General features: G+C 41.4%; 1 pseudogene; it reads left to right on the forward strand.

Moving 5' to 3' along the window:
* Positions 1-8211: 8211 nt before the first annotated feature.
* LOC133763989 (large ribosomal subunit protein eL43-like) lies at positions 8212-8592 on the forward strand (annotated as a pseudogene).
* The last annotated feature ends 5916 nt before the right edge of the window (positions 8593-14508 follow it).

Raw genomic sequence — 14508 nt, forward strand, 5'->3', positions numbered from 1 at the left:
TGCAATTAAAAAAAAAACTTTATTCTTCCCTCTGAACTCTTACTTCCATCTACCACATTTTCTTTTCTTTTCCATAGAAATTACCTCTGTTTTAAACTTAGCACTTTCCTCAGTTCTTAAAGACCACTTTCTATAATGTTGATTTTACTTTAAGGCCAAGCTGATATAATTCCTTTAAGAATTCTGTGGGCTTCCTGCATATCAACTTATAAGCCACTCACTGAAAAAAAAAAAAAGCTCTTGTCCTATTTTTTTTTCTTTCTGAGACAGTCCCTTTCCCTGTTCTCCATTGGCCTTAGGGTCACAGTCACACTATCGCTCGTAACCCATGTAAACAGAATAAGATAAAGTTTGGGGCTTTCTCATGTCTAGAGGGGCAATTTGACAACAGATTAAGGAAATCTTAGAGATAGCATTAAGTTCTTTTCCTCTGATTTTTATTTGTTTATTTTAAAGGCAGAGTTGAGAGAGAGAGAGAGGGAGAGAGAGAGAGAGAGATTCTCCATCTGCTGGTTCACTCCCCAAATGATCGCAACAGCTAAAGCTGGGCCAGGCTACAGCCAGGTGCCTAGAAGTCCCTATAGATCTCCCACAAGGGTAGCAGGGGCCCAGGTAACTTGGGCCATCTTCCATTGCTTTCTCGGGAGCAATAATAGGGAGCTGGGTCAGAAGCAGAACAGCCAGCACCCTAACTGGTGTTCATACGGGATGCCAGCACTGCAGGTGGCAGACTGTGTGCCACCTTTGAATGTTTATTCCCAGCTTCCACATAGGACATCCAAAGTCATAATTTAATACCTGCTTGTTGAATAAATGAATGAGGATGTGGATACAGATATCAGTTTGAGAAGTTGGAGAACTTTCTATGGGAATTATAGTTTGCTAGAGCTCCCTAAACAAAAATATCACAGATTGTGTGATTTAAAAACAGAATTGTCATACCGTTCTGGAGGCTGAAGTCCAAGATAAAGGTGTCAGCAGCTTTGATTTATTTCCCAAGCCCTCACTCCTTGGTTTAAAGATGGTGTCCTCTCACTGTGCACTCACAAGGTCTTTCTCTGTGTAAACACGTTCCTGGTGTCTCCTCCTCTTCTTTAAGGACACCTGCCAATAGCATGTTACATTGAACCCTTATGACCTCATTATACTTTAATTATTTCTTCAAGTGAACAAATAGGGGAATTGGAGCCTCAACATATTGAGGGGGAGAAACAATTTTATTTACTAATGGAACACATTAGGAGGATGCCTGTGCAATTTTCTAAGGTGTATTTATTTTTAAGTAAAACTTCCTAATTTTTTACGGATGGGTTCTGAGGGTCCTTGGCCTTGCAGAAATTTCTCACAAAAATAAATGCATGTACTTTTCAAGGAATTCTGAGGGTTATATATTTGCTGTTCTAACCTCTATATGCACATGAGAAAGAGGCTTTTGTTTTTTAAGACACTGAGTCCCATACTAGGAGGCTTTGCTATGACTCATGTTGAGTGAGTGTCAGGCATAGCTATCTGTAGCATTCTCCATTTGATTCTTATGTGCAGCCAAGATTGAGAAATCATTGGTCCAAAGCCTTTCTATTTAAGTTGTGGTCAGAAGATCAGCAGCATTGGCATCACCTGGGAACACACTAGAAGTGCAGAGTGTAAGCCACACCCATACCTACACAATCTACAGAACCTTCATTTTAGTAGTACCTACAGGATTTTTGTATGGGATGCCCATTAAGCCCAAGAAGCATTTAATCTACAGTTTTCTTCAAATCATGAAAGGGACTTGTAACCAGAAAAAAAAAAAAAAACTCAAAACTACAGAAAAAATGCTTTCAGTATGTGATGCTAGGTTGCCTACACAGCAGTCCTGATTTTGTTGTTTGTTACTGGGTTCACACTATTTTAGAGACAAGGCTATGTTAAGGCCAGTTATGAACAACTAATCTGCAAATTAACAGTAACACAAATTGCATCCTGGTTCAGCCTACATATGACCTATTACTCATCTCTGCTGTAACTATTATGGATAATTACTCAACAACCAATCTTATTTGTCTACACATTTTCCTTCAACAATACAGACAGTTCTTAGTAAAGAAGACAGGGATTGTGTTGTATAGTATTGAAAAAGTTTAAAAAGTTCAGAAGAGAAGGAGAGTATGGGACTGTGGAAGAAAATAAGGAGTAAGAATAAGAAGTAACTCCTGTGAAGAGGAGTAAGTTACCAGGAAATCGCTCTATATCAATTACTAGATAAATTTCAATGGGTAAATTACTCTGAAATAATGTGATGGTAATTCGATGAAAATCGTCTCACAGAACATTTCAGTTACTTTCTTCATTTTGAAATTGTATGTAATGGATGTGTTTCTGACCAGTAAAATACACACACATCCTGACAATGTTAGTGTTTTACTTGGAATATTTAGTCCATTTGTAGTAAATGTAATTACTGAATGATGTAGATGTCTACCTACAAGATTACTATTCATTTCTATTTGATTGATCTGTCTCATATTTCTTGTCTCTCCTTTATTGACTTTTAATTTTGGTTAATCTTTATTATTATTTCACTTGCCCCCCCCCCATTAGCTTATTAGCCATACTTCATTTGTGAGTAATCCTAGAGATTATAGCCTATATTTTAACTAAAAACATCATAATAAATTTTATGAGATTTATCACTGACTTTCAATGTTCCAATCTTAGAATATTTTAAACATGTATTTATTTATTTATTTGAAATGCAGAGTTATGGAGGCAGAGGCAGAGGCAGAGACAAAGAGAGAGATCTTCCATCTACTGGTTCACTCCTCAGATGACTGCAATGGCCAGAGCTGTGCCAATCTAAAGCTAGGAGCCAGGAGCTTCTTCCAAGTCTCTCATGTAGTGCAGATACCCAAGGATTTGGGCCATCTTCCACTGCTTTCCCAGGCCATAGCAGAGAGCCAAATCAGAAGTGGAGCAGCTGGGTTTTGAACTGGCATCCATATGGTATGCTGGCACTGCAGATGGTGGCTTTATCTACTATACCACAGCACCAGCCCCTAGAATATTTTAAATTTCTCATCACTCCTCCCAAGTTTTGTGTTTTAATTAGTATACATTTTAATTGTATGTTTATTTTAAATGCTGGCAGACAAGAAATTATTATTATCATTTTGTTAAGGAAATATTATTTTTTATCTACATATTAACACTATATTGTTGTTCGCTTTTTTTCTGCATTTGCTTGTGTTTTTGGATTACACTTCTGTATAAAGGATTCCTGTCACTAACTTTTAGAACACATGTGCTGTTAAAAAGATCTCAGATTTTATATCTGTAAATGTATTTAATTTTTCAAGAATAATTTCACTAGATTTATCACTCCATATTGACAGGGTTACTTTGAAGTTTGCTCATTCAGCCAACTAAACATGTAATTCTATTGTCTTCTCTCTTCCATTGTTTCTGTTGAAAAGTCATCTGTTAGCTTTTTTCATTAATATCTTAAAAGTTATGTGTACTTTCTTCTTTTAATTAAGGTTTTCATGTTAGCTTTAATTTTTTGAAGTTTTACTACAATGTACCTAGGTTGTCTTTTACACCTTTCCCTTCTTAAGGCTCAAAAAGATTCCTGAAGTTGTGGTTTGCTGCCTTTCAACAGATTGGCAAAATTACCAGATATACAAATACTCTCTTTGTACCTCATCCTGGTTCTCTTCTACTTCTGCAAATACAATTACATTATTTTAATTGTTCACTAATCCAATATGTTCCTTAATCTCTTTCATATATGTCTAGATTTTTCCTGTTTGTATCTTAGTCTGGATTTTTAGTATTGACCTGTATGCTTTTCTGTTATGTGAGATCTACTGTTAAATCTACCTATTTTTAAATTTACCATTATATTTTTAGTTTTAAGATTTGCATTTTATTTTTTTCAGTCACTTCATATTCTAGCTTCTTTTTTTGAAATAACTTAACCCTCACAAGATGTTAAAAAATAGTACAGAATTCACCTTTATTTGTCAGCCCAGGCAACGATGTTCATACAAGAAGGTTAACTACTAACAAAGAAAATAACCTATTTATAGTATGTCTGCGTTTCTGTAAAATTTTGCCACATGCGTAGATGTGCCTATCTCCATACCATTTGATTTTTTCAAAAAGAATACATACCAGTGTTCTTTGCAATTCTAATTTTGTCTTTTTAATCGGAAGCTTTGTTGGTTTTTTGCTTAAATTTTTGCCTCATAAAGATGTAGATGTGATTTGAATATTGCAGTGATGAGTTATATGCTTTGTATCCCCTGTTGGCTTTCAGTCCTGTTTCTTGTCATGCCAATTTTCCACTGGCTGAATCACATCAAAAATAATAAATTATGGCACTTCCAGGTCCTCCTGAGGGGTTTACCCATGTCCCTCTAGGCAGAGCGTGGAGATGCTCCTTAACAAAATGAGTCTATGGAAGCGTCCATAAGGCTCTGTCTACATCTGCTTGCCCTCTAATGTTCTCTAGTGAGATACAGTTGTACTTATCAGGTGTAACTGGATTTTGTAGACCCTTACCTCTAATTCTAAGAATCTTAATTCTCATCCCATTTTTATTATAAGATTGCCAAGGCTATCAAAATCTATGCTTTGTTTTTAAAAGACTTTCTGCTAAGCTTCCTATTTCTTCAATCTCAAACTTTGGCAAATGTCTTGGGCAAAAGTTGGCCACGGTTTTATGCTCAATTCTCCAGGCTTCCCCTTTGACTGGGATCCCAGCCTCTCAAGCCTGCACTTTTGGTGTCTCGAGCCCCAGAAGACTGCCAAAGCTCCACTTGTTTCCGTGCGTCTGTGCTCCTCTGCTTCATGCCTTCATCTGAACTCGCAGACTTTCGTTTGAAACACAGAAATCAGTCAATTCTCCAAGTAGGAAAACAAAGAACTATAGTCATTTACATCCCTAAGGTTGCACCTTTCTTGGTGTTTTGGACCTCTTGTCCTCAATGCCTCAGTATACTTCTGATGTCCTCAAGCAGATATTTTTTACTTGACATTTGTAGTCATCAGGGAGAACACTGGTCTTCCATACCTTACTCTATCATAGTCAGAACCTGGAAACACAGAATCCTCTGCCTCTAGATCTTACATTTCTGGTGGGTGTTGGCATGAGAAAGGCAAACAATTTCCCAACAAACAAACCTTAACAAGATGATTTTGTTGGATGATGACTGCGATGATGAAAGTGAAACAGAATGAGGTGAAAATTCTGAAGTAGCCAACTGTTTCACATTTAAGATCTGAAAATGTGCAAAATGCCTTGACTGATGAAATACTGTGAAGGAAAGCTCTTGTTACCCTCATCATATAGATAAGAGCAACTTAGTCTTGGGGGCACCATTGTTCTCCACTCTCCAGCAGTCAGACCAAGCTGGGGAAACCCCAGGCAATGAGACAACAGGGGATTGGCACTGAAGCTGACCGTGATCCTCAGGGGGACGCAGCTCAGCACGGAGATCTCCCATGAACCCAGATCGGGGAAGAGAGAAAACCGCCCAAGACTTCTCTATTACATACATTTAGTGCCTGCCAGGAAGGGAGCCACGGGAGGGCACTTTGGTAAATGGAGCTTCCTAGGTCTGTCTCTAGCAATCGAAGGAACCATCCATCCTGAAGCCTGCTCAGCTGCCATAACTCACGGGTCTCCCTAATTCAGATGAGTTGGGGATGCTGGACCCTGGAAATAAGCTTTCTCCACCACTGCACTTCACTCAGCTCTCAGCCTTACATCATTTCCAAAGCATTAAGCAGCCCGCAACGCAAGGATTCTGCCGCTGGGTGACATCTGTAACATCTGACATCATTTAGAAGACACTGCAAGGGTAAAAGAGCACTTTTTTGACCAGAGACATAAATTATTCTGGGGAAGAAATTAAGTTAAAAGGCTTTTCTTTCCCTAAATGGATTTGCAGAATCTGGCTTCCCAGGCAGGCTGCTATGAGGAGATCGGTTTCAGGGAGCCAGGGAGACAACTTCGAGCAATTGACACTCAATAGTGAGGTGACAGGAGGAAGAGGGGAGACAAAGGAGCTGCAGGACACACAGATGCCCTGTCCACCTCTTGAGAAGGGGAGAGGAGAGTATCTCTGGGTGTCCTCAGTGTTAATGGAAAATGGAAGGGGAAGATGCTACGGAGGCAAAGCCTCTTGTTTCCAGACACGTTCACAAAGGTTTGCACAGGTACACAGACCCTTCTCTGCCTACAAATTCACAGACCATCTTCCCCTTCCCCTCTTGTCAGGAATGAGAAAGCCCTTATGAGCAGGGCTTGACTTGTCTTCCCAAATCAGTGTCCATAGCAGGAAGAGGAAAAGTGATCAAGAGTCTCAGCTTCTCCTTAAAATTTGCTGGAGCTGCTGCTAGGCTTTTGACTGTAGCAAGAATTCCCACTCCAGTCCAGCTCTGACTCTTAGCACAAGAGTTTGCATTCCACTGTAGCCTCATGAGGATGTTTAGGCCTGCCACAGGAGGCTGCCTGGATCCAAGGATTGCAAGAGGGGCGGCATGCAAGCAACAGCACCAAACCTGTCTCCTCACATCTGCAAACCAGTCTTAGCTGCATGCATTGAGCAGGAGTACACCACAGAGCAGGCATTAAGGAAGAACAGCAAGACATGCCAACATCTTTCATTCCATAAGGATCTCAGCATGAGCAGAATACAAACTGGTCTAGGAGCTAGAACTCTAGAAGGCCAGTGCTGAAAGAAGCCTTAAGCCTAGGAATCACTCCTTTTGCAGACAAGAGCGCTGCTTCTTCAGACCACACAGCTGGCTAATGACAGGGACATAAACCATGCAAATGCTGGGAGCACACAGATCTGCTTGTTACACACCTTCAGTGTCCAGCAAGAACCAGCATGGAGCAGGGGCCAATGCTCCTCCAGAAACTGCATTAAGTCCCCCCTACCTTTCAGAGAATGAGTCTATACAATCCCAGCCAATGAGGAACACACCACCTAGTGGGGGACAGAGACACAGAGCAGAAACGACAAAGCAACGCCGCTCTTGTTTTCGTAAATAAACAGCGTGCCCAGCAGAGAATTTAGGGAAATAATAAATAACACTGCTTGTGGCCTTCCAAAAAGGAAGTACCTGAAATACCAGAATAATCACTGAGAATAAAATAAAAGTGAACAAGATGCAGTCCTTGCTCTAAAAAAAAATAGCATATTATCTACTGCAAAAACAATGTACAAAGAGGTCTGATAAACTGTAATGAACGGTAATGTGTGCAAATATGGGGAGCTTCCAGAACAAGTGGGAAGGCACATCAGATCCAGACAAGGAGGCCAGGAAAATATTGCCAGTGGACACCACATAGGAGGGTACTCGACAAAGCTCATGGAAAATGGAATGAAAAAACAATATTTATTTTGGTGCAAAATTTTTTAAAGCCATAGATAATTTTCTCCTAGCATTTGCTTTTCACAAATTTTTACAAGTCCCTCAGATAAGTTTAAAAATAACAATGAGTAAAATTAACTGGATTGAAAGTGAAGGAAAGGGGAGAAAGGGCGAAAACATCAAAGGAAAGAGGAAGGGTAGGTTTAGATTTTGACATATTTACGATGAAGTATAAATTGTCAAGGAAAAGAATGGTAAAAGAATTTGAGGGGAAGGAGAGCTCCACCTGGAAGCCCAACTCTATCCAGAGGAGGCCTGGCATCTCCCAGGCTGGAGAGCCATGGGAATTCACTTTTGTTGAGCTCTTCTAAGTGTGGGTTAGGGAAGTGCAAATAGGGCAAAATGGGGGGGGGGGAGGGGGGAGGGCTTCCATAAGGATGCTCTTGAAATAATTCAGATGAAAATAATAACTTATATGCATGCCATAATAACCTGTCTGAAGCTTCAAGTTTTTAATTCTACAATCCAACATTCAACCAAAAATGGTAACGACTTGGAAATGTTGTGGGTGCAGAGATACAAAATTAACAAGGGATAGTAAGCAGCTACAATGGCAGAATCTAATGAACAATTGGATGTGAGAGATGAGGACTAGGGAGGAGGAGAGGCTGACACCACGTTTCTGGTGTGTTGCTGGAGGAGAAGTGGCAAGGACCAGCGTGTGGCAGGGTGAGGGGTTCTCACCAGAAGACAGCGTGAAGGTTAAGTACATGTTTTTCAGACAGAAGAGAAAACAAGAAAATAGCTGCAAGCCAGTGCTTCATCTGAGTCTCATATAAGACTATGGCAGCCTCTCTGAGGTCAGACAGAGGGGGCAGAGTTGTATTGAAATACACCAAGAAGGTGGGGATTCTCAGTATATCTGGGACCTGCTATGGTGTCTCCCTTGGGAAAACAATGGAGAAAGCTGAACTCAACCAGTATTCCAAGTAAACTTGCTCCTTCTGCAGCAAAACCAAGATAAAGAGACAAGCTGTGAGGATCTGACACTGTGGTTCCTGCCTCAAAACCATAGCTGGTGGTGCCTACACATACAGCACCATGTCCACCATCATGGTAAAATCTGCAATCAGAAGGCTGCAGGCGTTGAGAGAATACCAGAAGTTCCACCACTTGGGAAATTACAAGCCTAAAGTAAATGTGTTAATGTATGAATATACATAGATTTTTTTTTTTTTGACAGGCAGAGTGGATAGTGAGAGAGAGAGAGACAGAGAGAAAGGTCTTCCTTTTTGCCGTTGGTTCACCCTCCAATGGCTGCCGCATCCGGTGCACCGCGCTGATTCGAAGCCAGGAGCCAGGTGCTTCTCCTGGTCTCCCATGCAGGTGCAGGGCCCAAGGACTTGGGCCATGCTCCACTACCTTCCCAGGCCATAGCAGAGAGCTGGCCTGGAAGAGGGGCAACCGGGATAGAATCTGGCGCCCCAACCGGGACTAGAACCCGATGTGCCGGCGCCGCAAGGTGGAGGATTAGCCTGTTAAGCCACGGCACTGGCCTAATTTATGAATATTTAAAAAAGACAAACCCATGGCTCAACCCTCCAACAGTCTCCCTCATCACATACCTGAAGAAAAACAAAGAGAAAGAGAACATGAGAGAAAGTGAAAGATCAATTAAGTTCATTCCTGAAAAAATCATCCTGAGAATTGTCTGTAACTTTCTGTAGAACGCAGTTCTCCTTTGTCTGCTCAAGACACAGCAGATGAAGGCAGAGGATGGACTGGCATCGGGGTGGGGGACATGAGCGTCAGAGAGGCACAGACACTCAGAGGACGTGCTCACTATTATTATTGTCCTGGGAGAATCCTTCTGCAGATCCGTCCCCAGCTGCCTTCAATGAAAAGGAAAGGGAGTGAAGGGGAGTCTGGCAAATCCGATAAAGATGGATGGAGGGGACCGAGACAAAGGCACCTGCCGGCATTGTGTCAGCTCCAACCCACCAGCTCAAAAACAAACTCATTAATTATCCACCAGCCTGGGCTGCAATAGCCCCAATGTAAATGCTTTCCCATGCCCAGCCCTCAGTGAGACAAACAGCTCTGAGGTATATACACCACAGGCACTTGCTGCTAACAGAATGCAAAGCCAGCTCTGCCACAGCCAACAACAATTTTCCCCCAAAGGACACAGACACCAGACAACAAGCTTCACCCATGACCCTCAGTAGTCCACATTTTGTGTAGGATTGTCAGACAAAGACAATCCTCAGTTTTCTCAAGCATTTGATTCATTCTCTACACCCTTTCCATCCAAGATCTTCAAGCAGATCAAAGAAATTAATTCCCATTACCCACAAACTCTCTCCCTCCCTCTCTCTCTCTCTCTCTCTCTCACACACACACACACACACACTTTGCTTGTCTTATTAATACTCTCCAATACTTTCAGATTATGAGCTCATAGAGAGCACAAGCCAACTTTGAAGAAATAAGCTTATTATTAATTCCAAAATCTAGCCCTCTCTCTCTGTTCTCCCAGTCTCAGAGTATAGCTCTCCTCCCGGTTGCTCACCATACAAATTGGTTCCTCACCCTTTGCTCTCCACTCCCCCTCGATTCTCTTGTCCAAGTCACCACCATGCCCTCCGTACTGTATACCTTACTGCCTCTCTACCCATCTGCTCTCCATCCCTGATGGTACAGCTCTGGTTTCAGCCATTGCAGTATCCAGCCTTGATTTCTGCAACAGGTCTCGGTGAGCCCAATATGCCTCCTCCGAGACATTCTCTACACTCTAGTCAGAAATGGCATTCAAAACCCACAGCTGAAAATGTCACTTCGTTGTTTAAAAAGTGTGATGGCTTCCCACTACTTCTATTAAGCAGAAATTCCTTAATAAGACTTACAAGGCCCTTCAGATCTGCTTTTCCTCCTTTACATATTCAGCCTAATTCATCACCATCCCTATTGTGCTCTATGATCCTGCAGGTTCAGTGGCTTTTGGTTACTCAAATGCATCTGCTCTCTTACCTCCAGGGGTCCATATGACCTCTGCATTCCCTGACAATAATCTTCTTCTGCCTCTTCACCTCAAAAACTCTTACTTATCCTTCCACCTTAAATATATATTCTGCTTCTTCCAGGAAGTGTTCTCTGATTGACCTTTCTGAAAAACTTGCTTAAGTGCACCTTCCACAAAGTGCAATGAGACCATTATTATGACAAATGGTCATTTGCCTTACTTACAGTCGTGGTGTCAAGTCCTTACCAAGTACCTGGAACACAGCAGAATTTTAATAAATATTTATTGAGTAAATGAAGGAGGTAAACAAACAGAGATTCAGTTAGGGCAAGGAAATCCAGCCATAGCCCATTTTAGCAAAAAAAGGAATTGTTGATGTTGAGAACCTGCCAAACTAAGGCATCTCCAGATGTCTAAGAAGCATTGTTTTCTGACAGGACCAGTGTCGTCAAAGGAACAGAGTAAGTCATGTTCATCTTTTTCACTCAGCTTAATGTTCAAAAGAGAGAATATAGGGTGAGGGTAAGTTTAGTTGTCCAGCTCAGCTAAAAGATGCCAGAGACGGGTTGTTTGCAATGGAAGAGAGGAAAATTCAGAGCTGTGAGGAGAAGTAATAGATGTTAGAGGCCAAGATCAACCAACACCCTTGAACCCTCAATTCTGAGTTCTTATTAATAATATTTTAGAGGTCACAGTTTTTTGCTCTTAGATTTAAAGTTGAGGATTTGGCTGGGAACAAAGAAAGATGAGGTCAAAGTGACACCAGACTGATGTATAAGAAAGGTGATTCACTATTAAAAAAAAAAAAAAGTCACAGGGCCAGCACTGTGGTGCAGGAGGTTAAAGCCCCGGCCTGCAGGGCTGGCATATAATGTGAGTGCTAGTTCGAGTCTGGCTGCTCCACTTCTGATCCAGCTCTCTGCTATGGCCTGGGAAAGCAGTAGAAGATGGCCCAGATACTTGGGCCCTTATAACTGTGGGAGACCAGGAAGAAGCTCCTGGCTCCTGGATTTGTATTGGCCCAGCTCTGGCTATGGCAACCATTTAAGAATTGAACCAGCAGATGGAGGACTTCTTTCTCTGTCTCTACCTCTCTCTCTAACTCTGTCTTTCAAATAAATAAATAAATCTTTTATTTGTTTATTTATTTATTTATTTATTTGACAGATAGACAGTGAGAGAGAAAGACAGAGAGAAAGGTCTTCCTTCCGTTGGTTCATCCCCCAAATGGCCGCTACAGCCGGAGCTGCACCTATCCGAAGCCAGGAGCCAGGTGCTTCTTCCTGGTCTCCCACGTGAGTGCAGGCCATCCTCCATTGCCTTTCCAGGCCACAGCATAGAGCTGGACTGGAAGAGGAGCAACCAGGACTAGAACCCAGTGCCCATATGGCATGCCAATGCTGCAGGCAGAGGATTAACCAAGTGAGCCACGGCACCGGCCCCTAAATAAATCTTTTTTAAAAAGTCACTTGGACTTATGTAAGAGACATCAGTAGAAGCTTAAAAAAGAACAAAGAACAACATTGAACAATGAGCTATAGAATGATTCATTAACCATCAAAAGAAATCTCAAGAAGTAGCTCAGTAACTGTTTCTATTTAAGATTAAGATTATATACAGATTTTTTTCTTCTCTTTTCTAAGATTAAAAGAGAGTTGGTAAGTTTAAATGAAGTGTGAAGAATTTGGAATCCACAACAGGATGTAAGCATTGAATTTAGAGACTGTGTCTTGTACTTTCAAACACATCCTTATGTCTTGTGCTATATACAATAGAGAGTAGCAACCAGAAACACACAATTTAGAGTTGAAGGAATTAGAGCATTGCCACTTGCCGACCATTTAACCTTGAAGAAGTAATTTCTATAGCCCTTAGTTTCTTATCTGCGCAGTAAATCTAGTAACACTTAATGCAATTGTTTAGCTTTAACAGCATCCTATGTGTCAAGCATTGAGAACCGTTCCTGGTTCATAATTAGCACTCAGTGAATGACAATTAAGCTCAGGAAGTGTTTCTTAATTTTGAAAATGGTCTTCTTATTGCAAAGGTTATTAGGCAGCAAAGTGTTTTATCATTACGTATTTCAGAAAGTGCATTTTTCTGGTGTTTAAATAGTAATAATAATAATAATGATAAAAACTCTGACCTTCCTGGTGTGATTTAATTGAAGTTCAAGATGAAGGCAGGGGCATAGACTAGAGGGCACCTCCTCTCCACTACCCACCATGTTGTACCCACTCTGCCTTGGGAAAGCCACTTCCTGCCCCTGCGTGAAGCATCTCTCATCCTTTTTAAAGGGGAAATCAGACCACTCAGTAGCATTTGGTCACTGCTCCAAAGAGTGGCTTTGCCAGACTCCACCCCCTTCTTCTATCTGACTTACTCTGGTCCTCAAAGAGCGACTGGCTGTTCTTTGGTCTCACATATCCAGGGGGAAGGTCAACACAAAGCGTATGTGACTTGTGAAAATGGGAGGATGTTGAGACAGAAAGTAGAGAGCAATGGACAAAGATGTAAACTCTTGACAGCTCCACACTGTGCCAGACGTTACCCTTTGCTGGATGGCAGGAGTCCTCACCAGCATTCTGATCCCCAATTTTCTCAAAACTAAGAGAACATTCCAAATAAGCAAGTCCAGCATCATTTGCAAATCTGCTGCTCAGCAAACAAGCGATGCCTCTTAACACAGTCCCATGTACCTTCAAAAAGGCCTCCTCGACTCTCAGATGCCGATAGTACATTATCCTCATTATCCTTGCCCTGAAATTTCACCCTGTCGGTCAAGACTCCCTATTAGGCCCTCGCCCTCAGCAACCTCTCTTTATCTTCCTCAGAGACTGACATTCTCAAAAGAAGTTAATAACTTTACACAATGAGAAAATAATAAGTCAATATCTGAGATGACCTAGCTGTTTTTGCTAGGATAAAGGGAGGCTAACAGAAAGGTAGATGCTGCTCCCATCATCCACCTTGTCGTGGACAGCAAAGAACTAGACCAGTGGGAATGGGACGAGACAAGCAAACCACAGGCCACTTGGTAAGGACAGAGCCTCAGGCACACCTGCTGCTAGCTGCAGAAACAGGCAGTTCTCCACCAATGCTGTATGAACTCAGAAGACAGAGCTGCCAGACAGGCACTTCATGGAATATTAGTTTGATGTTCTTAAAAGTATCCCCTAAGCCCAATGATGAGCTACAATCATGCCATTTTATAGCAACTGTGTGCATACTATCCCATCTGCTGTAATATATCCTTCCACTTCTGGGAAACCTCGGGTTGGTCACCAAGAAGCAGTTTCAGCTCTAGCTTCTCTCTGAAGCCTCCCAAAGAATGTTCACGGTCAATGTGAACTTCCCTGCCCATGTAATAGTTCCATTTGTTCATTTCTCTTTCATTGTGTAATATCTGCTCTATATACTGCACTCATCCACTAATCCAAGATGGCTTTGCAAACAGATGTATGCCTTGCTTACCATCATATTCCTACTGCACACCACAGTGTGGCTCAGTAAATGTTTACTGAATGGAAGAATAAGCAAACTAACAAGACACATTAAAATAGTACCTAACCAAAGACATCTTGGCTGCCTATTTGGAAAGTACCTAAATTGGGTGTACCCCACTCCCTTCAGAACCATCTGGGTCTCCAGCTCTCCGAGGAGAAGCCACTTCCCCCTTGAGAGCCCTTTCTTGGATCAGCTACTTTTGATGTTTAATGGTAACACAAGTAAATCCCAACTGTAGATTCTATTCAGATTCCAAACTCCATGCTCAGCTAAGACTTGAAGATTGAAGCACACCAGTGCTGTGGCTCTATATCACTTACCTAAAATTAAAATGCCCTCATCTAAAAAGCTGTGAGAATTGATAAGCCAATTCAGTAAGAGTTGGTTACGAAGTAAACATACCAAAAAAGTAGCCTTTTTTGTATGCTAATTATGGAATCACAGAAAGAAAAATCAAGAAATTCCATTCACAGTAGCCACAAAAAAATCCAATATTTAGGAATAAATTTAACCAGAGAAGTAAAAGATCTCTATAGTAAAAAGTATCAAACAGTGATGAAAGAAATCATGAAAGACTAAAAAAAAAAATGGAAAGATATTTCGTGCTCATG

The sequence above is a fragment of the Lepus europaeus genome, chromosome 7, assembly GCF_033115175.1.
Source record: "Lepus europaeus isolate LE1 chromosome 7, mLepTim1.pri, whole genome shotgun sequence".
Lineage (NCBI taxonomy): Eukaryota > Metazoa > Chordata > Mammalia > Lagomorpha > Leporidae > Lepus > Lepus europaeus.